The following is a 27,297-nucleotide window of genomic DNA, read 5'->3' on the forward strand; positions in this document are numbered from 1 at the left end:
GAAAATGAGAGCCAGCTGCATCCCCGAAAAGGTGAACAAAGGTGTAAGATTTAAAAAAACTGATAGAAACGCCAAGTGTCCGAACTTCGCCAAATGTGGACTTTGGCGCAGAAGCACCAGTGAAAGAACTTCGCCAAAATTGGCAGTGGAGAGCAGCGTAGGAAAGGAGAGGTGTGTACAGTTTCACAGTAGCGTCTCCGTTCTGCGGGGCTAACGCTTCACGCATGCGCAGTAATATGATTCGCTAGCGTAATAGGCCAAAGCCGCCTGAAATAGAGGCTTGAGGGGGCTTTGAATATTCAAGAGCCTTCAGGGGTTATCTTCAGGGGGCTTTGAATAGGCCGGCATTTGTTATACACTATTGGCGATGTATCATATGATTGCCGATTAATGTTGTTCCGTTAAATATTGTCACCGCTAGAGTTAGCCCTGACTTACCAGTTTACTTGTGTCTTATATTTATTGCGATTATTATTTATGAATTTGAGTTACTAAACTAAAAGATTTTTATGAATTTGTATATATAGACTAAAAAGTTCTTCAACATAAACAACACTCATTTTCTTTCGCTACTTCTAGCTGTTGACAGAATACTTGAAATTTTATTCCACAAGAGCATTTTGAAGGGATGATAAAAATTGTATTGAAATAAACTATTTATGGTTTGTACAAGGGCAACTCACATTATTTAACAAAGCTATGTTGATTATGGAAAGTACAAAAGCAACTGATATTGTCAATGAAATTAGAAAAAATTGTGAAGACAAGTGGATGCAAAATTTCAGTCATTTCAAAGAAAACACATTTCATTACACAGTGCCATTAAATGATAGAATATATTTTCAAGCATGCGGTACACACTGGCAGCAATCAAAAGAATATTGTCAATTATGGAGCATCATAAAAATATTGTTTGAAGAAAGAGGTAAACTAGCTGAATCAACAGTAAAAGCTTTACTAATCTGCAAAATTAATAGCCATCTAAATTGCAGTGAATTTTTTCGATACTGTTAAAAATAACAAAGTTCACACTAGTGATAAAAACACTTGACACTAATGGTAAATACTAATGAATAATATATTGAGTTACTAAAAATTTATTTTAACTCATTGTTATTTTTTGTTAAGAACTTCTTTATTTAGGCTTTTCAATCCTTCTTTATTTTCCTTTTTTCTTAGTAGTTGCTTTTGCAGGTTTTATTTTCTGTGCGAGTATTTTCTCAAAATTCTTCTGGTTTGAGCAAAAAATATTATGGTAAGCTTAGCCATTACAGGATCAATGAAGAATAAAGTGAACGTGTTTCAATCAACAAGAAGAAAATATAGATACATAATATAGAAGAAAATATAGATATAAAGATAGATATAAAAACTGCATTAGAAAAAAATTGAAAAATGAGTTCCAATTAATTGATTATAGCAAAGCACTCAACAATTATTCAGATGAGAGATGCTTTTGCCAAAAATATGAATTCAAAGAAATTTCAAAAGAAATTTTATAACAGTAGGATGGAATATCAAACAAAAATGCATTCGGAAATAAATATTAAATAAGGTTAAGTGAAGCGTTACAGAAACCTACAGTATTAATTCAAAAAAACAATTCAAAAAAAAAATCAACACGTCAACAAAGAACGTCTATTTTGAAGAAAGAACATCGTAGGCTTCCGCATAAGCTTTTAAGTCCCGAGTAAATAAATTCCACATTTCTGGGTTTAGCTGAATAACAAATCAGTAATTCTTAATGTAAACAGTACTGAATATCTATCTTTTGGAATATGAATACTTTTTAACATCTATGTTTTGTATATGGATAAAAAAGTCTAGATTCGTCGCCAATCGACGTCGCCACTCGACGTCGCCAATCGCAACGTTCGTCGCCAATCGACGAACGTTGCGTGCTGAAAAAATGTGTATTGCGCGTGCGTTGCGTGAAGCGTAAGGCCCGCAGAACGGAGACGCTACTCAGTTTCACCGGCACATTCTGCCGTTGTACTAATATGTAAAATTTACCTATTATATTTGTGTATGTGTGTAATAAATAAAATCACGTTATCGTGAAGCTAGTATCTTCATTTATTGATGATTGGTAGACCGTTATTTATGAATTATCAAGCTTTTCTATGCCATGGGATGATGAAGTTTTAAAAGCAAAAGTAGAATGTCGTTCTTCAAGTAAAGTGTAAGTGGTTGTGTTATGGTCATCTTTCCGAGGATAAATTAAACATAAACTTTATTAAAGGGTTCTAAGAACTCGTCTGGTTTCAAGAAGGTATTTGTAACCCGCTCACTTCTGCGTTCACGAGATCCCATCCGTTTACCATGGTGCAGAGAACATCAACTTTGGAACAAGCATTAGTAGATGCCTATTTTCTTCATAGACGAGTTCCGATTCAGCCTAACCATTAATTCTCGATGTATTTTCTTCTGTAGAGAACCAAGAACCCGCTAACTCCCTCTGACATCCAAGAAAAGGATCAGAATGGCACCGAAGGTTTGATATTCTGGGAAGCATCAGCTTAGACGGGCGACCAGATCTTACCGTCTTTAACGGAGCCTCTGTAACTGCTACGAAATATAAAGGAGAGATCTTAGAGCCCTATGTTCGCTTTCTTAGGAATGCAATTGGCCTTCAGTTCATATTTATGGACGACAAAATTTCCTCCACATAGGGCTAAGCTGGTGGATGATTTTCTGGAAAGTTAGAGTAATAACCTGATAGACTGACTACCCAGAATTTCAGAACTAAATCATGTCTAACACGTCTGAGACATATTTTGAAGGGCTTTTCAACCGAAACTCGCCGGTTCTTCCAGAGAGCTTTAGGAATTGAAAATAGCGTTTCTGCAAGAGAAGGAACGATTGCTACAAGTACTCTTATACTGCATCATTTCTAGTATGATGTTATGTGGTGAGAACTGCAAGACTGTTAGAGAGGACCATACTCTCTATGAGCTTCGCTTTTAGCTAAATCTTCCAACTTCTGTTATAATCTTCCTGCTGCGATGAGGCTTACGTAAAATCATGTGTGTGTTCCATGACTGTTGCATGGTATATTTTTTGCATTATATCATCTTATGTCCATACTAAATTTCATCAAAATTTGTTCGTCAGTCTTGGAGATTGAGGAAATGTGAGAATTCTGAAATGAAACTTGAACTGCAGTGCCGAATCGTGCGAGTTTTCGCATATTTGCTACTTTTGACATAGTTGTGCTACTAAAATTTATATCTATGCTATTTTGCGAATTTTCTACTACTGCATATTATCTTTGTGTTACTTTTTGCTACTTATTTTTTTAATTTATCACAAAATTCGTTTATGTTAATCTAATGTATCTGAATAAATTAATTCATAATCAAAAGCAATAATTTCTTAGGTTTAAATAAAAATTGTAATTAGCAATTATGCGATCGCAGATTACGTGTTTTAATGATCTCTTTGTTTAATATTTTGATCACCTATATGTAGGTCAGCTTATATGCTCTATTAACTAAAAAGGTAATTATGAGCAACGTGAAAAATTTCAGCACTACTTTTCAAAATATTTCGCTTAAAAATACCCATCTTCGAGAATTATCCAGAAGAAATGAAAACAAGCAACACAAAAGTTTACTGAAGTTAAATAAATGTAAACTACTGAGAGCACATGAAATTGTTTTAACGAAGAAAAGTTCTTCTTTACAGTATAAACAGAATTTTATGTTTGAAAACGAATGTTTGCCTCAAAGAGTATTCATTGTGTTTGTTCTATAATACTTTTTTTTCAAACGATTTAAAAAATTAATTGACATAAACAATCTAAACAAAACAAAATCAAAATTTTATAACTTAGAACGTGAATATCATAATTGATATCGCAATCTCATAGTATCTATGGAATTCTAAGACGTTATACTTTATAAAATTCCGTATAAAAATTCAATTTTAAGTTCTAAACATCACGTTTACTTATTTGTTAACAATATACGTCAGTAATAGTTCTTTTTTCCATGCTAATAGTTTCAGCTTACCTATACAACTGAACAAGATAATGATAATGCATATCTAAAAAATTATATATATATATATAAAGAACTATAAAAATAGGCTAAAACTTAGAATTAAAAAAAATTTTAAAGCCGCCCTGCACTATAGCTGCAGGATTGAAGTAGAATAAACTTAAAGCATCTAAATTTACTATTAAATTGGGATAAAAGCAAAGTAATTCCTCTGTAATATAATAATTGCAACCTTCTATAACAAGTTTAAAACAATATCAAAACAAATCCAATTAAAGTAAGAATTCATAGAACAAACTCGAAAAATAAAAATGCGAAAAGGGAAATATACAAAATTATACAAATCAAATTTAATCTCCTTTTCATTGAAACTCCAATTCAGAACTCATCAGGGGAAAATGAATTAAAGCTTCATAAAAGTCGATTAATATGTCTTGAAAATATGTTTCATTTTCCTGGTCCATTTGAGATTAAAAAACGTAAAAAGATTTCATCACATTTTTATTAAAGACTTTAAAATTCATATAAAACCGAAAACTCGAATAGGGAAAATTCTGGTACACTTGAGATGAAATCTTTTTACGGTTTTTTGATCTCAAATCGACCAGAAGAACGAAACATATTTTCGAAAATATTAATCGACTTTTATGAAACTTTCATTTATTTTCCCCTGATGAGTTCTGAACTGGAGTTTCAATAAAAGGAGATTAATTTTTATTTGTATAATTTTGTATATTTTCCCTTTCACATTTTTATTTTTCGAATTTGTTCTACTATGGATTCTTTCTTTAATTGGATTTGTTTTGATATTGTGTTAAACCTCTTATAAAAGGTTGCATTATTATATTATAGAGGAATTGCCTTGCTTTTATTCCAATTTAATAATAAATTTAGATGCTTTAAATTTACATATATACTTTCAAAAATGAATACCACAACGACTGTAAAATTTGTATTCGAGAAGCTTCACTTTTGTGTAAAGAGCGATTCAGATTCTGTTTTCGAAGTTATGGATCACAGATTGTAGATGATTGATAAATGATAGATGGTAGATTGATAGGTGGACCAACACCGTAAAAATAATAGTAACAAAAGGAAAAATGTTGCAGCGTAAAGCAGTTATGCACGTTAGTAATAATATAGCGCTCGATAAGTTTATGATATTATTACGAATTTTGTATATATGTAAATAATTTTAGTGAAGGTATATGTGAGATTGTAATATCTTTCGCATAATATAACATGAAACGCTTAAAAAACGAAGCTGTGCTGTAAAAACAAGATTACAGGTTTAAAGTTTATTTAACATTGAAGTAAATTGCTATCTCGCTAAATTGGCGATATATCATCAAGCTGGCGATGGCTTCGGCGACTAATTTTTGTCGCCAAATTGAGCTGCAGTCCCTGTGTAATTGTAATCGATACTGTGAATAACTGCAGTTGGTCCCTATATGTAACTTACTGTTTAGATGCGACTTTACATCTAAGGGCCGTAAGTTATAAGGCCGTTAGTTATTTCAGTTTTTTAATTTGCATTAAAATAAGTAAGGAGCTGTATGAGAGTTATTTTAAAAGCAAAAAAGTTCTTTTTTTTTTTTTCAAAATTCAAGTAAAAAATTCGTTCTAAGCAAAGAATATATCCAGATCATAATAAAAGCTGAAAAGTAAAACCATTTTATAATATATAATTTTGTTATAATTTTGATCAACGTAAAAAAACAACGTAATTTTTTTTTTTAATCATTTTTTCAGACTATCGTAAAAGGCATTCTGGCTACTTTTTTCTGGCTAAAATTCTCTTCGCTTTTATTGCAAAATGCTTTAGAAACGTCAACACCAGTCAGCATAGCTATACCAAACACGTTTCGCGCATAAAAGTTTATAAATGGTTTGCATATACTTTTTTCTTGCGAACGCGTATATTCAGATCCAGTCAAAGAGGGATATAAGAGTTATCGAGGACGAAATAAACGTCATACATATACAGACATAGAAATAGATAGATATGTTTGTAAAAGTAGTAAAAACATGTTGCGGGGACTCTAATTACTGCATATTTACTGAAAACTTACTATCGAATTCTTAGACCAAAAAACATTACCTCTCTTATTTACGTACATAGGTTGACAGGGAGTAAAAACAGAAGAAATAATTTTAATATGTAAAATGGTCAAAGCAAAAAGTAAAATTAAAAATAATCCTTCTCCTTCCCGACTAAAAGTGTAGATAAGAAAGAGAAAGGGGAAAAAAGGACAAAAGGGAAAACAAGAAAGTAGACCCCGAGTGTTTTGTCGTAACGAGGCAGCTTATTCTTATGTTAAGAAAAAGTTTTTAGTTTGAGTAATGTTGTAAACTTGCAATTAAAATAGCTGTCGTAAAACAAATGATATTAAGCAAGGACATTCGTAAAGTAAAGGTTTAGATAAGGTAAAGATAAGGTCCAGAGGGCTCGAGTTCCGGCGAGGGCATTGCCCATTTTTCGCATCTCCTGCTTCAAAATAACCCAATAACTCTGACAGTGGCGTCCGAACCAAACGGGAGATATAATTCGCCACCACCAGGATTTCGAGATTGTGTCCCCTCATCCCCAGTCGTCCTTTAAAAGCCCCGCATGCCTTCGTGGCGTAATTGGAAGCATACTCTACGCGTATTTGAGAGGTTCCGAGTTTGAGCCTGCCGGAGAAGGTATTCCTCATTTTTCACGTTTCTTGCTTCGAGATAACCTAGTGACTCAACATCTCTAGTTTTATATAAGGAACCACCATAAAAATTCGCAAAAAAATTCTGCTTTTAAAATTATCTTATCTATCCTACGCAAATATTGACTGAATAAGATAAACATAAATTAATTCCTTTATAGTTTAGGGAAGCCATTTACATTCGTAAATTTAACAAGTACTGTATCTGTTACAAGATATGGCCAGGGCCACAACATGGGCAACCAATGCGACCGCTACGGGCGGCGGAATTCAGGAGCAGCAAAAGTTTTAAAATTTAGAAAGGAGCCAGGAGGCAGAATTTTGGATTTGCGGAGTTTGCACCGGGCGGCAAATAGTCTAATGCCGGCCCTGAATTGGAGATAGACATTGGATGTACAGTAGTTGAATAGTTTTATGGCAAAAAATGCGAATTATTGCAATAATATTACTCACTTTCGCTAATCAATAGCATCTTATCTCGTTTACATTGCTTCTATGGTTCTGCCATGTTATTTAGATACACTTTCTAGTACATCCCTTTTAGTAAGTATTGGGTAGTGTAATCATTATTAGCAGTGTCCACAGTAATAATGATGGTTAAGTTCTAATGTTAAAGAGGAACAGAAGAGCTTAGAATTCTGAGAATTGTTTAAGTTTAACATAGAAAGGTGTACAGTTCATAAACAGTTCATAAACGTATTTATGCAAAAGTTTAACAGAAGTTTAATGCAAAATTCTAATATGGCAATTATTTTAGTGCAAGAATGAACAGAAGAATGGACTTAAATGCAAAAGTTAACGGAAGAATATCCCATTTTCCAGCAGCACTGATAGACCATTTTTAGATTTCTATATATAATAAATGGAATTAGTATTAAAAAGTATGCTATATGTTTTAGATGACCACAAACGATTTTATGAAAACTGATGGCACCAATTTTTCTGTTGATAGTACTGGTAGCGAAAGAGAGTAAATATTTAATTTCCTTCCACACTGAGTTTTGTTAAATGACTAATTCGTTAATTTTGAACAAAATCCTTTATTTTTTTCATGTTTTAAAAAAAAAATGTCTTTTTATAATAAATAAATTATTAATGAACTTCATTTTCTAAAGAGTGTTTAGGTTGCTAAAACGTGTTGCATCCAATTAATAATGATATAGCAGAGCTTCATAGCAAATAGTATTCAGTAAATCATCTCAATTTACAGGAGAACAAATTTATGTCATTAAAACGGAATCAAAACGAATTAAATTAAATTTAGATAAATCTAAAAATTTAACATTTATTTAGAGAAAAGTGAATGTAACTGGTTATTCCCCAAATTAAGTTACAAGTTTACAATACATTTTTAAGTACAAATTAAGTTATTTATTCCTAAAATTAAGTTACGCAGGAAGCAAAATAAAAATAAAATTTTAATATATTTTTATATTTAGCAATAATAAAATAAAATAAATAAAGCAAAATAATAAATTAAAATAATAAATTAAAATAATAAATAAAAAGCAAAATAACAAATTGAATAGGAAAAGTAAAAATTATACAATATGTGATACATTGCTTATAATAGTTATATTTTCATTGTAATTTACATTACTATGTCCAAAAGAAAAATAATCTTAATTTACAAAATATTCCCATTTGTTATAAAATTTTATTGCCATGTTTGAATATAAAAAGATTAACAAATTTAATTATTTCATATTTCATCTAGATTTTAAATACTTTAAATTACATACCAGAAAACGCACGCAATTCATTGGTAAAAAAGACAAAATGCTTACTGAAAAGCCCTTAAAAATAAATCGAAAATTTAGGTTTAGATCAGACTTTAAAACGAAAGTAAAGGGAAAATAGCTGAAATAATTTTATTCTAACTTGAGAATATAGATGGCGCTAGTAAAGATATTTCCTCATCATAAATTTAATATTGAGTAAGGTACTGAAATTTTACAGCGCAGTAATGAATGGAGTCTAGATCGCTACGTTGGCAGTTTAGCTGCGGGATTTTGCCAAAACAAATCTGCGTTTGCAAAATCTGGCTTATATTTCAAGCCAAGTACGAAACAAAGCGTAAAAAACTTTTCTTATAGATCATTTATCATGAATTTAATAGTCATTCTCTTGCTGATATAAAAAGCATTTCTTGAATCCCTTACAAAGTAAAATGAATTAGTACTCATATAAAATTAGTACTTATAAATCGGGGACTACAATGGCGCTCAACAGAACCGCTTGATTAATTCTTCACTTCTGAATGTTTATTTTGCACGAGTTTTAAAGTCGCAGTTTTAAAATTGGTAACATTTTTGGGTAGTAAGATTACTTGATCACGAAAAGGAGAGGGATGCAAACGAGGAGAACTTTCGTAAGGAAATTGGTCCATATCTATGTTACACTTTGAGAAATTGCCAGAAACCTCAGTGCCACAAGTGGCTGAGTTGTTAAACGCTGCTAAATACGTTCGAATCCAGGTCAACAGGTTGGCAGCAGCGATGTTGGTTTCAGCCGGTATAGCGGTTAGAGAAGCTAATTACCATACCGATGGGCCGGGTTCGAATCCCGGAGAAGGTAAGGATGTTTGTAAGCGTATAGTGATGATAGATTTTGTACTTCAATAAAACACTCAAAATACATGGTGAACCGAAAGTCCTGTCGAGAACTTGGTAGTTGGAGAAGAGGGATGGAAGAGACTTGGCCCTCCCGCGGTTTTCTTCCTCTAATTTGGAGTGGAACTGCACAGTTGGTGATTGCGAGACTATACCTATACGACCAATGATAAATTTCTGGTGTCCCGCTCACTTTTACCTATATCTGGTTTTGCTCGTGTGTAACGTGAATACGAGTTAGTTTCTTATAGAAAATCCTCCATGCAAGCATCCCTTCCCTTAGGCATGTGGTCCTTATGTGTTTTACCATATTCAAATAACCTAACCAGTAAACCTTATGCAGCTAGTTCCTTCAGTTGCAGGGAGAAGAATATGAGATGAATTACCAGGAGCTCAAGGTTCTAACCACTCGGCTACTCGAGTCAATTTGTAATCCTTAAATTATCATAATTATTCCTTAATAAACATTTGTCATTAGATGCAGACTAATTTTTATTTTCTTAGCTTTTGTTTTCCTCCGCTAAAGCCCTCATTATGAATGTGGTACAAAATTTGGGTGACCGGAAAAATGTCCACAGGAAAAAAGGCCCACAGGAAAAATGGTCACAGAATAATGCTCACAGGTATAAATGCTCACAGGAAAAAGTCGACACAGAAATATGCTCACATAGAAAAACGCTCACATGGAAAAATGCTCACTCAGAAATATGCTCACACGGAAAAAAAGCTCACATAGATATATGTTCACACGGAAAAAAAGCTCACATAGATATATGCTCACATGGAAATAAGCCCACTGATAAATAAAATATGTAGAAATATCCTTACATGAATCGATCAATAATTAATCGATTTGAACATCGTACACCTACTTGAATTTTTCAAACAAAACTTATTTAAATTACCAAAATATATATGGTATATATATATATATATATATCAAATGTTGTATGAACTTAAATCCATTTAGTGCGAATACAAGTTATTATTACTTGCGCAATTGCTGAAAAGTTAGTTAATAATAATTTATTTCCTAAACAGTATTGATTAATTGATTATATTATCTCCTAAGTTTAATTAAAGTAGAATTATTTTAAAAGTGTGCATCCATACTGGTAAGCTATATTTTGAAAGATGTTTTGAAGTAATTTGAAAGCAAAATGTTAATAATGTTTTAACGGGGACTGGAGTTAAATCATCACGAAGAATAATATTACAATTGTAAAAGTAAAAATTAAAACATGTAATTATTGTCATTGATCGGAAATTAGTTGACTTTTCAAGGGGAACAAACCAACTCCCGTTCAATGATCAATAATTGATAAAAATACGTAAATATGAAAGTGTTTCGTCTTTACTCGAGTTATAAGTTAAAGCCAAACCGGCAATTCTAGTCAGGCCAAATATTTCCGCGAATAGTTGTTACTCAAAGAACTTATTCTCATGAAGCATTTTAGTCAATTCAATTTGGAGTAAAAATCAATTACTGTAGAGAAATCCTGTAAAACTCGAGTAACCGTCCCCGACACTATCATCTTTATGTATTTGAGTACTATATTATTTGTAGAAATTAAACATTGGAAATTGTCATTATGAAATCGAAATCAAAGTAAAGTTGAAATAAACATAGAAGATTATAAAAAAGATAAATAATGCAAACTTTGTAAAAACAAATCAAAGAAAACATAAAAATAATATAAAAATAATAATATAGAAAATAATATAAATAACATCAGTGAATGTACATGAAGATATAAAGGCCAGAAAGGTATTAAGTAACTTACATTCTTTCTAGTGGGGGAGTTGGCAAAGTGTTCTTTTCGTGTCTGACTCAGAAGTGTAGGGTGTCCGAAAATTCTTAGTTAGTGTAAATTACTTTACACGAAAAATATAGTGAATGCACAAAAATGAAAGATTTGCACATGCCGGAAATGATAAATAGGAAATATGTATTTATGCATGTGCTTGCAAAAAGCATGTATCTGCCTTTGACAAAATACTTAAATATTCATTAAATTATTTATAAATGTATTTGAAATGAAGAATTTATTCACTTATAAACAACTGTGAAGAAATCTAATGATTAAATGTATCTAATTTATAATGATTATAAATGTTATCTAAATATATAATAACCTTAATATTGAATTGTAAACATAAATTGAAATCCGGTTGACAAATACGTTATAAAACTATTTAAGCAAGAATTGTTCGTATTGGAAAGCAATCTGTTAAAAGGTATTGTAAAGCAAATGCTATGAGATGCGCACTTAAGAACGTAATAAAGAGTTTTGGAATATGTATTGTTGAAATGAAGGGTAAAAAAAAAAATCTGATAAGTATAATTAAAAGAATTATTCCCTTTACATTTTATAACAACTCAGTTACAAGTTTTAAATAATATTTAAAAAAAAAAAAAACTTATTTTATTCCCTTTCAGAAATGTTCAGAGAAAGTCAAATACTATTTAATATCTATTTAATTATTAGGAATTAGCGAAATACTTATTTAAAGTATTTCGCTAATTCCTAATAATTCTTTAATTTAAAATGAACCGAATAGAGCATTAATTATAAATTGACTTACATTTTTCGATTTAAAAGATGCCTCAGAAGCCAAAAAATCATGTCATATTTAAGAAAGTATTTTAGGAAGAAGCTCTATAAATAGAAAAGAAATAATGCATGATTTTAATATTAATAATACAATAAACTTTGATCTTAATTTTTGTACCTTAACCGAATAAAATCGAATTACCTTAATTTTTTTCTAATATAATTAACGAAAACTTGTGAAAATATTTCATTCAAATTAAACCATTCTGAGAAAATGTCCTGTGAAAAATATAGCATTTAATTCCGTTCAGAGTGAAATGTTGTTTAAAAATATGTTGTTTTCACATACTTAGGACTCTGAAGTGTTGTAGAAAAAGAAAATATATACATTTATATGTATATTTGCGACGTAATTACAAAATATTTACACCCGAACGCGTCAAATCCCATAGAACTCAATGGTAAATGACCCAATGTTTTGGTCACCACGTAGGGATCGCCGGTGCTTCAGAGTAGGCTACGGAGAAACTTGTTTAGGGCGACTCCCTCTTACTTCCTACCTCCATGGTTTCTTGTATTTTTTGGTCCTAGTAAGACCCAGCGGCGTTTGTTTTCTTGCAAGTTTAATTTGCATATTAATTTGATTACAGTACCATAATCTTTATAAAAGTTTTTACTTCTTTAAGCTATGCAGGACCAGCCCGTACGTTATTGTAATTTTGACTAATAGAAGCCCGCTATTTATTTTATTTTGATTTTAATTTTGCATTGCTCGGAGTTGCATTTATCTTTTTTATACCTTAATGTGTTTTTCTGCAGACGCGTCGGGAAAAAGGAACAGAGAATTGAAGCTCCAAAAAAGATTTTTTCGGGACAATTCATGTTTTTAAAAAATTTTTCTCATCAAACAAGAGCTTCAATGGTCTGTTTCGGCGAAACGCGTAATGGTATTTGGCCTAGTTCGACACTCAATCATTTTTTCCCTTGAAAAGCCTGGTTGAGGGTTCGAGTGAGTTAATTTACCATTTTTCCGCTTTGTAATTATTGTATTTTTGTAATTTTGCAATTTATGTTTTCATTATAATTTTTGCATTTTATGTTTTAATTATTTTTTAATTTTATTTTGTTTTAACTTGTTCCGTCGATCTATTTTTATGTGTATTAACTTTTCACATCTCACAACGATCAAATTAGTTTTTTCGTGCATTCACATGTCTTCCAACATTGATTTTTAACAGTTTTATTTCACGTGTAAGCAGTTTTTTTTCCAGTTTTTTCCAGATTAATAATTTTTTTAAAAAAATTTCTTCTTTGTTAATTTTTTAGTAATACTGTTTTGAACTATTTCGTGGAGCTACAGCTCCTGGTAACTTTTTAGCAAGCTCGCTGCAATGTTTCTACCTATTATTTCATTTATTTTTGCAGCATTCTGCGCAAAAAATTTTTAAGACAAAATAGGTCTTACGTCTCATTACTTGTTTAGCTTTACAATTTCTGTTTCGATTTTTAAAGCAAAAAATGTACAATTTACAAACATATAAGAGTAAAGAAACTGAGATCACTGAGCCGGGTAACAGAGTGGATATATTTATAAATATATTTATATACGTTTGGCGCGGCCGATTGAAACCAAAATACGAGGTGCACATCTACATGTTATAGTAGTCTTATATACAAAATTTCAACGTTCTGAGGCTACTCGTTTTTGAGTTATGCGAGATACGTACGTACGCACGTACGTACATACGTTCGTACAGACGCCAGGAAAAATTACTTTCAGAATTCATTTTAAAGCAGTTTTTTTAGTTTTTTTGGAGGAAAAAGAGTCTTTTATTCTGTCCTTACGTACAGATATCACGCAAAAACATCGTTAAATTGCATTCGAAAGCGGTCAAAGCGGATAATTTCGTTGAAATATGCTGCCTGAAGCTTTTCGCGATTACAATACTTCCTTTTTACTTCGTACAAGGAAGTAAAAATGGGCCGCTTTGAATTAGGAAAAAGAGAGGAGGAAGGAAGCAAAATGAAACAGAATATACAGCGAAAAATTATTACAATTTTAATTGTTAAAAAAATAAAATAATAGTAAGTATAAGTTACACATTTTATAATATAAACATTTAGAAGAATAAGCAAATAGAAGTAATTAGTTTATTTAAATTACGTAAAATACCTGGTTATATATAAATCATAAATATATATTTCACATAAACTTATAAGGTATTTCTCCCACCTTCTTAGCATGCCTTCGTGCTGTGGTGGTCTGCACGCTGGGCGCGAATTCCAGAGGTCCGTGGTTCGATTACCGGTGAAGGCCTCGCTCATTTTTCACATCTCCTGCTTCCAAAATACCTAATGTCTCTACTGTGGCGCCCAAACTAAAAGGGTAGTGGATGATGATTCTCCACACCCAGGATTTGGCGATTGGGTCCCCTAAAAATCCCAGTCGCCCTTTAAAAGGGGGGAATATATAAGGTATTTTTCCCGCCTTCCTATCATGCCTTCGTGGTATAGTGGTCTGCACGCTGGGCACGTATTCCAGAGGCCCATGGTTCGATTCCCGACGAAGGCTTTGCAAATTTTTCACATCTCCTGCTTCCAAAATACCTAATGTCTCTACAAACTTACTGAATATTAGCTAATATACGTAAATATCTAATTTTATCATCGATTTCATCATAGTTTCGTACATGATTCGGGATTACCAAATGCAAGTTTTCATATATATATTATATATATATATTCTTTACTTCAGTACGCCCTGTATCTACAATAGCTAATAATAAACGCTGACACGCTAAATTTTTTTTCAGTCCGTCAAACAAAAACCGCATACTAGGATGGCTACAATTAAATAATGAATTTAGTACCTTAACAAATTATTATGAAAGCTTTCGTAATAATTCGTTGTTTCAGGAGATTTTTCGAAGGCTGATTTATAATGATTCCACACTTCGATTGGAAACTGTGGTTTTCTAGAACTTGTTTGGCTCCAAGCTTAAATAACTACATTCAAACATCAATTTCTATAGATACACATCAAAAGTATGCAAAAATAGAGCAAATAAAAAACAAAATAAACTATTGCCAGTTACAGGAAAAACGAATGTCATACAAGGGGCAGTGGTATAAAATATTACAGTGCATGCAAAATTTTACTATAGTCTTCATTCTTTTATATACCGCTCCTGAAAAGGTTAATATGAGCATTTGTCCAATAATATTTTCAAATGATCAAGTATTTTTTCTTTAAAAATGTCAAGTAAGTGTACGATCTTGAAATCGATTGTTTATTGATCGATTAATATAAGGATATTTCTACGTATTTTATTTATCAGCGGGCTTATTTCCATGTGAGCATATATCTATGTGAGCTTTTTTCCGTGTGAGTTTATTTCTAAGTGAACATTTTTCCATTTTTGTATTTTTCTATGTGGGCATATTTCTGTGTGGGATTTTTACCCGGGAGCATTTATACCTGTGAGCATTATTCCTGTGGGCGTTTTTCCTGTGCATTTTTTTCCTAGAACCAAAGTTTGTCCACTACCGTTTCAGCAGAAGGCCACAGAGAAGTTGGTTTACTTTCATTAGGGCATAGCACGCGAGAGTTTATCTGTTTGTAAAAGCAAGCTTTTACACTACCACTTTGATGAAATTAATTGTCGTCGCTAACCGCAAAAACATAAAGTCGGACCGAACCGGTTTTGTGACACATTATTCCACCGAGAGCTGCAAGCGAATTTCATCTCGTCTGGTTCGCCACCTTGTTTGTGAGCACGTTGAAGTAAATGTCTCATCGATATCTTCCGAAGATTCTAATTTTTCTACAAAAGCAGCACAGATGAACAATTTAAAATATACATGCTTGATTCCATATTTCATCATGCTTGATTCCATATGAAAGTCGAGACGAATTATTACTGGCGACTACGATCAGCTTCATCCATCGTTCACCATGTGTTGCAGATATTATGAACGCAGGTGTAATGCCTAAATAATTCTTCGTACAGGCTAAATATCGCTTGTGATTTGAAGAACTTATCAGATATGTCAGCATATTTTTGTGTTTTCTTAATTAATTAATCCAGATGTTTCAAAATATGAATCTGTGCACGTGCAAGCTTGGAAACCGAGGCCATGAATATGATCACGCTGTGCTTTTACTTTCATTCAGTTATGAACGGTAACTTCTGTGTAACGATTATATTTAATAAAATACGATGGCGGTGCTAAGAAACGATTGACGACCTCAAAATTAACTATCCTAGATTTTTCATGTTCTCTCTCTAAATTCATCCCAAATTCGAGATCTTTCTATGTTACAAAACGCTATTTGAAAAAACAGAACTAAAACCTAAAATTAACCAATCACAGCTTAGCTATACTTATGCACCTACTTAATATTCATACTGCCTCGCAAGCAACTACGTCACTCCTTTTCTTATCTTCTGCCCTGCGAACATCTCCACCCTGCTTATGCTTTCCTCAGATGATTTCCTCCTTAAGATGCTTACGTCATACTTTTAAAACCAGTGTACATAAAAATTATCGTATTTAACTATGATTGGATAAATGTCTACTAAAATAATTTGATATGTGTGAAAATAAAAATTGGTGATGCATCAAAATCCAGTTTTTGTTAGCTTCGTCTGTATGCCTTCAACCTTAGCCCTGAAAGTTAAAAGTCTCTTCTACGCAAACAATATATAACATATGTTTATTCAAGAAATTAGTAAATTCAGGAAGTATCTACATAAGTTTAGCTCAAGAATTGGCACTATTCGGGGAAGTAACATGCTTTAATGTTATTGAATGTTAAAAGTCGATAATTCTGGTATTTTAACAATTGGGTTATTGCCCTCACAAGGCATTGAAGTTTATGTTTTGGCTGGAATACCTTTGCTCATTGGGCACATTCCATTGCACTTTAAGTAATTATACGTGAAGTATTAGGTAATTATACTGAAGGCTCTAAGGGAAATTGTCTCATACTCACGCTACACATGGAGAAAATCACAAAAACGTCTATGCAACCAGCCCAGTCGTTTGGAATGGAACCCAGGTCGAACTACCAGTGTTCAGCGATTTAACTTCTCTGCCGCTGCTGGGCCTCCACAGAAAAGGGCTGTATTACTTAATTAAATCAAAATACAAGAAGTTATTTACCTAGCTGTAGTTTAAAATGAGAGGACGTCTAGGGGATGAATACCGAAAGTCTTCTGCTCCTTTTTTCCCTACTATCAACATCTCAAGAGAATCTACCAAGAACTTGGTAATAGAAATGCGTTAGAAAATAGAACATCCAATATATACGCTTTTAATAAATTATAAATAAAAAAAAACATCAGTCGTTTTGACTAAAATGCTGACAGGAAAGTAAATATTATTCTGCTTTCAAGGAAGAAATATTCATTTTCTTCCCTCTGAAGCAAACGATAAATGGCCCCAGAACTGTTAAGAAAATTCACAACTTTACTCTGGCAACTTTTAAAACCTGGCTGAAATTTTCAGTTTGCTACTCAAGCGTTTTATCAATGTTTAAATTTGTGAAGTTCAAATCTGGCAGTCATTTAGGTAATTTTAGGCACTAAAGCTTAAACTATTTCCAATTGTATGTTGATGGTTCTTTATCTATGCTGTTACGATATTATATAAAGAAAAGTATGTAATTATGTACTCGTTTCCGGTAATATTTTTCTTTTGAATATTTAATTGTTAGCTATTGCTTCACACAAGTCACTACTTCTCTAAACTCAGTAACTTGAGGAAAAAAAGATCATTGCCGTATATGTAAAGATGCACAAAACAAACATGAGTAACGTTTTAAAAAAAAATATAGCTATTAAGATAGAAGAAAGTTTAAACGCTAAGTAGAACCGTAATCTTTTATTCAATATTCAGTTTCATACTTAAAAAGCATTAATCAATTAATTATTTTTACATATAATTTAACAATTTAACAATAATTTATTAAAAATATACTAGGAGATAAACTATCTGTTTAAAAATGTAGTCGATTCCCGATTAAACTAGTTGCTGATAAGCAGGACTTTACGTTAACAGAAAGTTAACTTGTTTATTTCTCAGCAGCGGAAAAATTATTATCCAAACCTGTTAGGGAATAACAATTTTTCCAATATATAAAAAAGAAAAGAAAAATGTGTGGGATAACAAAAATCATAGGAAGTAATGTCACAGTATTTGGAAAACGATTTTATCTACAACAGTAAATAATTTAATTGTACATAATTATTAATATATAGGCAATGAACAGAGGGTGCTTACACATTTTTGTAACGGGTTTGAGTTTTAATAATTGGATTTAAATATTAATTTTAAATACAAATATGACTGGCATCAAATTGGAATAAGTTTTAATTATCGTCTGCAGCATTAAAAACATTATTTTCTTTATAGTGTCGTTGAAAAATAAACAATGGATCTAAGGCTATACTTTTGCGCTGTTCGAATAGAAATACTCTTATTTAATTATTAAAAAAAGATGCGAAAAGCATGGTTTTAATATTTCCACGCGCAAAACGAGTGAGATAATTAATATGAAAGGAAAGAAACATCAAAGTTTATATCTGACTGGAAAAAGTGCAAAAAATGAATACCCATAGGTACATACAGCTCTTATTAAATCTAAAGTCGCATCTCATGTTTTCGTGTTTTAAAGAAAAGTCCTCAGCAAGAGCTATTACAAAATCTTTAAATATCTATATAGGAACTGTGAAAAAAATTATAAAATCTGATTCAAAGCTAACCAAGCCCCCCCCGAAAAAAAAAAAAAAAAAAAAAAAAAAAAAAAAAAACACATAATATTCATCACCTAACGCCGAAACATATTTCTCAGCGCAAACGTGTTATGAATGTGCAGATTGCTGTATGAAAATTATTTGGCAGGTGAAAATGGAAATATATTGCTGCGTTTTTCTTTTTCTGACACCAGTTGTTACGTTATTTTCTTCCTTCACGTTCGTATAGGGTTTGTATGGATTTGGAGTGAATAATGACGACACTACTTGATGAAGTATCAAAACACACTTTATTAGCCAGTATTGTCAGGACAGCTCCAAAACATGTTTTACAGTCGTCGATGAACTACTATAAACATGCTGACACGATCAGCGACACAGCCTTCAGGTTATCAGGCTATCACAGTGGAGACAGCTTCACTGCAAAGCACCAGAGTATCGCTCCCGACTCTTCGGTTCAGTCGTTCCCGGAGCTCAACACGCTCTCTCGACGATACACAAGAGTATAGCTCTCGACTCAGCACAATCTAAGACAAAACTCAACTCGCGATACACTAAAAAACGCTCTCGATGCACTCGACGACCAACTCGACGCTAGACTTCGAGATACTCGCTCAGTGACTGAATATCAGTTCGCTAGACGAGGCACACACTCTAACTGACTGCGGACCAGCAGGGTTTATATAGCTTTCGGCTTGTGTTCGAGAACATTCCGGGCTAAACCGGTAAGAATTCGTTCCAGAAAGTTTTCCATCCGTCCATGGTATCGCCAATTTTGTCTCCAAATATCGCCAAATGGTCGATTTTTCGCCAAATGTGACAACCATGCCTTTCCTTGCCATTTTATGGCAACCCTAAAACTGCTTTGCGGGGAAGCCATATTAACGCCTGTGCATTTCGTAACAATATAGATACAATTGATGAGGTTTTCATATACTTATCTGATTGCAATAGAAAAAGATTGACTGCCGAAAAAGAAAAGAAAAAGACTTAATATACTGACTATAGTTCTAAAGTTATGTAATGTATGCATGCTAATGTTGAGTTATACATGTATTCCAATGCTGATGCTGTGTAAATGTTATTTCAGTTAATTCACATGAAATGCCATTTTAACTACATGAAAGGCAAAATATATGCAAGGTGTACTTTTCATACAGAATGTGACTTTTCACAGGCAGAAAACGCTTGTCTACTATTATTATTTACTTTTTATTATAAATACAAACAAAGCCAACTTAAATCATAAGTGTTTGTTCCTTCGTGTTATGCAGGGTAATTAATTAAAGCGAGCGACGAATTATTTCGCATACAGAATTTAAATACTTAATTCAGTTTATATCGCGGCATGTATTTGAAATGTACAGAATACCTCCTAGTATGCTTTTCAGAAAGTAAGGAAACTCTTAGAAGAGAAAAAGGGCACTTTGGTAGCGAAAGTAATGAGCTTATACCATTTTTTTACGACATTTGAATCGTAGTTTCAACATATGCGCCTATGCGCTTTGAGAAAAAATTGCATCTTACTTTCAGGTATTAATTATTCGATGCAGCAATTGAAATATCTTCTCTGAAACAGAGTAAATAATTTGTTACTGTAACATGGCATGGTTGTTTGAAATTAAAAATTTGAATGCTGTAAATGAAACGAAAATAAGCTGATAAGCATCTTTCTGAGCTCCTGCTTAGTTGTGTACACTGTTATACCTATCGTATGTAATTAAATATAGTCTGAAAGCATCTGCACAAAACTTTAAATTGCCTTTTTCTAAAGTGATTTGTAGATATTTTTTAAAATTTAAAGAAAAGGTTCAGAAATTTAATCCCTGGTTTAATAAAAATTCTTTAAATGAAACTAGATTTTTAAATCCACTTGAAACGTGACTCATTTTACAAAAGGAAAAATTATAACATTGCAATTTTAAGGTATGCTTAAGAAGGGGGTTTAAATCTGACTACTGAAATTAACTGAAAAAAATACTAAAAATTTTTTTGATACCCTTCCAAAAACAACATGCAGAATATTAAAAATAATTCATTAAGTTCAGCGTTCATGTATCAAGCAAACTGATTTTACACATTATACATATGTAAATATTTATTCATAAAGCATGAATATTTTCAAAACTGAAATTAATTTAAGCCCAAAGTTTACTTTATTTAGCTAAGGCGTGACTTGTAACAAATGAAAAAAAAAAAAAAGTATTGAATGTAAAGTATTAGCAGTTTCATTCTAATTTCTCCTTTGAAATAATATGAATTATAATTCATAGAAAAATATAGTGTGCAATGAGGGAATGATTTCACATTTTAAACATTTTGCCGGTTCTACATTTGAGGGGGAGGGGAAATATTTGAAAAGGTACCCATCTCAAGGCTGGAGGTCGTTACCCCTACCTCTCAAATCTGGAATCGAGTGGATTTCAAGCTGGCAGAAAAAGATACAGCTATTGCCATTTAATGCATAGCATTCCGTTTTATCTACGTGGCTTAACTGTGCTTGAAATCGTGGATATAGGGTGGATGATAATGTCTACAAACATTACAAAGTTAAAATTCCTCACTTCATGATAGCAAATGTCTGCTATGAAAATCAAATCCGAAATTAAAAAAAAAAAAAAAAAAATCACTACAAATGGGCAGATATAAAAGTGCTCCGGATAAAACAGCTTATGTTACAACACTGGTATCGTTCCAGACAACGTACAAGTAATTGTGAATCAATCTAAGATGTTCTTAAAGAGAAATTTATCTCTCTTTAATTATTAAAAAAAGAGTGAACTGAATTTCTCAAACTGCATTGTACGTTTCAAGTCTGAACGATTTTGAACAACTGCAGCACTAATATGTAATAAAATCTCCTTTCTTTTCCGATTAGCAAGCCTTTTTGTAATTATATTTTTATAAATTGTCTCTGCCTAAGAAATGTTTCTAAATTTTTACAATTACAGTTATTTAAGGTAATTTAAAATATACTTCTTTCATTTTCTGCTCATTAAGAAGTTTGTTCAGGGCTGCAGAAGTAAATGAAATATTACTTATTCAAGAATTTCTAATTTTAAGTTATTTAACATATTACTAAGTAGCTCTTTTCGAAGAAATTCGGTTTGAAAAATTTAACAGTCTGATCTAAACGCTAGTAGGTAGATATAGGGTTGATAAAATTATAATAAAACAAGTCACTATAATATTTTATAAATCTTTCTGTGTAAAATTCTACTTTCCTGTGATCTTATTTTGATCGCAAATAAATTGGCATATTTTGCTTTCAATGACAACTTTAGTCTTATTAGGATATTTAATATAAAACATAAAGTAAAATATTTTATCTGAATCTTTTGATCGAGAAAATTATGTTTCAAATATGAAATTAGAATCTATGTAGTATATCGAAGGGGGGGGAGTGAGATTTTAAAAACATGCTTGAAATGTTATACTAATGGAAAAGTAGACTTTATTTAAAATATATATATAATTTGGGATAATAATTTCTTTTGGTTTTTGAATTTTCCTAGACTCCCATTCTTGTTATTTTTCTGTTATTTATAGATCAGTTTAGTTAAAAAAAAAGAGACTAAAGATGCATCGAAAGAAGATTAAAACAAATGAATTAGAATTTGTACTAAAAATATAGTTGGAGAGAAAGTAATATCGAGATCAATGCTTAAAAATATTACACTATAGAAGAAGCAGCTTGTATTCCCCCTCTCTCCTCCCCAAAATAATTTTTTGAAGTATGGGGTTTTGAAATTCATTGCCTTTCTGTCATTTTTTCTAAATGAATGAATTTTTTGGAATAAAACTAATGAAACATTTATCTTAGAATGATGAGTGCTGATTTGCACCGACAGATGTCGCCACTTTAGTATTGCTTGCCTTCATTCGATTAGGAATATTTTTGCACAAAATACATATATAGATAATTCTTATGACATAGAATCTTATAAAAATGTATAAATCAGTTAAATTAAATATAAAATAGCTAAATTGTTGCTACTGACTAAAGAACAGCATTTAAAAAATCAAAGTAGGATTTTTTGCGATTGAGGGACAAGTAGTTGCCTAACTTTTACCAAAATGACATATTTCATGTGCCTGCGAGTCCACGTACGAGTTGTTAAATTTCTCAAATAATTAAATAATTAAAGTTACTTATTTATGAAGAAAATAATGAGTCAAAAGTAAAAAAAATATGAGATAAATATAAAAAATTATGAGAAATAAATTATAAGAAAATAATTAAAATTACTAATTTATGAAGATCAAATTAGGAGGAATAATAGGAGAAATAATAGTATTCAACTGAATGATTTAATTTAGCACGAGCAGAAAGCAATTAAACAGTTATCATAATTTCTGGGAAGTATACTTATTGTTTATTTTCCTTAGAGTTGGATTAACCATTAAGCGATATACGCACATGCTTTGGGCATCAAGAAAAGGGAACACACGCACATAAAAAAGAAGAAAAAAAAAACCCTTTGATTCTCAGAAAAGAGGGCACAAAAAATTTCCCATAGAATGCATGGTGCAGCTAAACCAAGAGAGAAGGTATGAAGAAAGAATTGGCGTAAATATATGTGAGGGCATCAAAATCTTTTTTAAATACTTTTTGAGTCTTAATCTGGTCCTGATTTTCCTAATGCAATTGAGAGTTAAAAAAAAAAATATTTAATGAGTATCGTTGTTATACAAAACTACTAGTTGTTATACAAAACTAGTTTGAGACTGGAAGAGAGTTAAATGTATCCTAAAGTGCAAATGAGGTGGTTGTAATTTTGGGTATTAGTGGAATAGTGTAGATTGTGAGTACTTCCAGGGCCAATGCTAAGCTTTTTGTCCCCCCCTTTCTGAGCACCTGATAAGAATATTTTAAAGCGAAACGTAGAAAACTAAAAAAAAAAGTAACACAGCGCAGTCGAAAAAATGAGTGTAGAGAAAAAGTAGCTATTAGAAATGCTGAACAAAATATCTTTGCTATAAAGCATTCTGTAATTATGAAAACGCAGTTTTGCTTCCTTGAATTAAACACAAAGTTTTCATATCACTCTTTTTATGGCAAATTGGTAAAAATACGTACCATTCTGTAGATGAATCTTTTGAATTGTTACCTTTCATACGTTTGCAGGTCCTAAGATCAGTGGCTGGCCGTGGTCTTTACTGCGTGGAACTTGGTATGAAGAAAAATTATAAGTTTCTCTTAGAGACCGCGCACCGACAGCGGTTGTGGTCGTTTTAAGTGAAATGCAGTACTAATGTTTATTTTTGTTCAGAGAGATACTGGCCACTTTCAGAAGTGGTCATTTTAAGGAGGTGGTTTTCACGTCAGGGTTTATTGTATTTTGAATATGAAGATTAATGAGTACAATAATGGATAAAATGCTCTTATAAATTTATGAAAATTGGATACAGAGGGGATGTCAAAATATGATTTGCCCTCTGTATCCAATTAATATAAAAATTATTTACTAAGCTGAGAAAATAATTTTTTTTTTAATCTGATGGATGCCATAAAAAGCAACAAATAAGTTAAAAACAAACGACCACCTAAACAGATTACATTTCATTTTGCATATTATTAATCATTTTGAAATCATATGATATTCCAATTTGGAATAACGGGTATGATGTTCCACGCTTGTACACATTAGAACATATGGAGTAGATTTACCTTTTGTCATTATTTTGTGTCTTTTGAAAATTTAGTACCTCAAAACCATGACAGACAAGCGATCAAGACGGACAGCTAATGAGCTCGTTGTTATAAAGCGGCATCAGTGGTTGTTTGCGCATGCTCCGCAATTATTTCCTGAGTGAAAACTAGCTTTTCATACCGCTTCCCTCGCTATAGGTTTTTTACTTATTACGTGCTCCGCCTTTAGGCACTAGACGGAAAGGGAGGGTGCCCCGTGGAGGTCTTTTGAAGGGAAACTGGCTCGTATCCACGTTACACATGGGGAAAACCACGAAAACGCCTATGCAGCCAGCCCGTTCGCCGGGACACGAACCCCGGACCGAACTACCAGTGTTCAGCGGCTTTAAGTGCTCGGCCGCTGGTGGGCCTCTCGCTATAGTTTAAACTTGGAATTACTGCACCAATGTATTTTACTTCACAATACTTCATATATCATAAGAAAGCTTTCATGAAGACGAATCCCTTACCATAATCAACAGAAAATTTCATACAACCTACCCTCAGTTGTTTACAGCATATCTAAGACAGTTAAGGGAACAGGTGAAAGTCCTTCCTCGCATAGAACCTGCGAATTTCGAAGTTCCTCCCATTTCATCGCAAACTCGATTACACTAGAACGGTGTGCGGTTTCAAGAGGTAAAATAATGTTCTTTTTAATGCTTTCGAATGTTAGGTAAACATGCATTGAAAGTGTTAATGTATTAAATGTTAGGGTACTAGCCTAATCCTTCTTGTCCAATGATAGAACGTGACTGTCTAAAATGAAATATTATTTGGATATAAGGGTATATTAAAATAACAGCATTGCTCGAATATTATCATTGATGGAAATCAGTTAATTTAAGCAACTAGAGAATCTAAAGTTCTATTGCCTGGTACCTAACATCTGTGCTGATTTCAAGATTGCAGCGAGCTATACCAAATCCGTGTAAATTACTGCACTGCCGTCATTAATTTACTTTAAATCAAATCCGAATTTAAAGAAAGCCAGTTCTTGATGATAGCTGAATTTTATTCTTTTACTGAAAGAAGTCTAGGAAAGCAATTGGAGGGGGGGGGAGCCATCTAAATTTCTGTCTCGTTCGGTTTCTAGGAATTTTACATTTGACGTGTCAATGCTTACTTGAAGCTGTACACTGGTGCGAGACACGTAAGGAACAACCCCAGAATTTAAACAATTTCAAAATTTTAAAGGTCACAAGCCCAAAATAAACGAAGCGGACTATGGAGATTTGCATAGTTTTAGACTTTCAGAAGGAATTGGTGTACATTTACGTGTTTGAATCTTGCCTTCAAAGTCTTCAAGGCCCATGAGCAGTAAAAAGAGATTCAGGCGTTCTTCCCTTGATTTCTTTGAAGGGAGCACGATCTCTACCGATATTGAGTTTTAGTTTTTATTGAAGTCAAAAAAAAGGGAGGTTGTAAGAAACATTAAGATGACTTCATCCGAGAAAGAATAATCTGAGAAACTGAAGAAAGGACGGAAGAGTGAAGCCAAAGAGCCTGATTACATCTCTGGCATCGTATTACCGTAGGAACGGGTTTTCAGGCTGATAGATATAATTACTCTAAAAAGATGATGATTGCTCAAGAAAAATACGATCTTGTAAACCGAGAAATATCAACGTTAGACAGAGGAAGCCACTGAAGACCGGGGACAGAGGTGTAGGTACAGGTTGAAGTAAGGCCAGCACCCGTGCATTTAAGCAGACTTTATAAATGAAGGTGTCGCCGGGTCATTCTAACTGCTGAGATTCCGCACTGGATAGAATTACGAGAAAGAACACACCGGCGTGCGGTCCGAAGGTCTACTCTCCTCTTCTTGTAACACGAACATCGAAAGGATTTGGAAAGGAAAGTGCTCCCATGCCGCACAGACGGTGACATGATATTTTTTACCCAGACTTGAAAAGGAGTTAACTAGTCCGTGACTTTTACAAGTAATTTAATGTATATATGTAATTAAATTTCTCTGTTCTCTTTGAATTTGGCTATTATGATCAGAATAAGATTCTTTATGTATTCTAAAGAATTATTAGACATTCTGTTCTGTTATTAAAAAGAGGGCTTATTTCTATTTCTTAAGATGTTTTTATAGGTCGATTGCGTGAAGAATTACGACTTTTAAACCAACATTTTTTCATCTTCCTCTGCATATGGGCCAGTTTGAATTAAGAGACTTCGTCGCTTAGCCATCTTGGATGATTTCTCTTTTAGGACAAACAATTAAAAACGACGCCATGTTAGACACTTGTTACCTCTGCCACAATCCCCCACAGACCCCCGTTATCCCGAAAGCTTCCAATGACAAAGTAACAAGAAAGCGCGGACTTGTTTAAGGTTTGAAGTTCTTTTCTATTCGTTTTAGAAGACTTTTTCAAGTTACTAGAAACCCTTTCTGCAAGGTTCGTTCGAATTTTGGCAACCTTTTCAGCATCTGGAATTTTTGTATTTCATAGATTCTGTCAGCCTTTGTATATACAGAAGGGTATATTTAATTTGTTGAATAATTTCATTGTTTTATGTGCATAGTATTTTTTTCCTTTTTTTGAGCAAAATTCCTCCAAAAATTAAACATTTACTTTGTCAGGATTTTAATTGCAAAAACCTTTGTTCTTATACTTCAAATAATTGGGATTGCTCTTGTTTTTGGTTTTTGTACAGGACTTTCAATGTAGTTTTCATTTCTGAAAACTAATTGATTATTTAATTCTGTAACATTTTCAATACATTTTATAGTGATTGTTTCATATTTAGCCTTTTGCGGCCTTTTTGATTTCTTTAGTAATTTTTTGGATTACCTTCTTTTTGCATTAATGTAAATTTTGAGAATCCTGTATTGATCCTGTATTTGAAGGTCCGAAGAATAATAGGACGAAAACATGTCGGGAAAAGATGTGAATTTAATGAGACCTTATTAATATATTAAGTTTGTAAGGAATATATGGGGTTACTTTAAAACGGTTTAAAATCTCAG

General features: G+C 32.4%; 1 protein-coding gene across 1 annotated transcript in view; it reads right to left on the minus strand.

Annotated features, from left to right (window-relative positions):
- Window positions 1-27,297, minus strand: part of LOC118181985 (cyclic nucleotide-gated channel alpha-3-like) — a 554,742-nt gene that overhangs the window by 15,826 nt on the left and 511,619 nt on the right. The window lies entirely within an intron of this gene.

The sequence above is a fragment of the Stegodyphus dumicola genome, chromosome X2, assembly GCF_044657685.1.
Source record: "Stegodyphus dumicola isolate Sdum_Otavi_A_Nest chromosome X2, ASM4465768v1".
Classification (NCBI taxonomy): Eukaryota; Metazoa; Arthropoda; class Arachnida; order Araneae; family Eresidae; genus Stegodyphus; species Stegodyphus dumicola.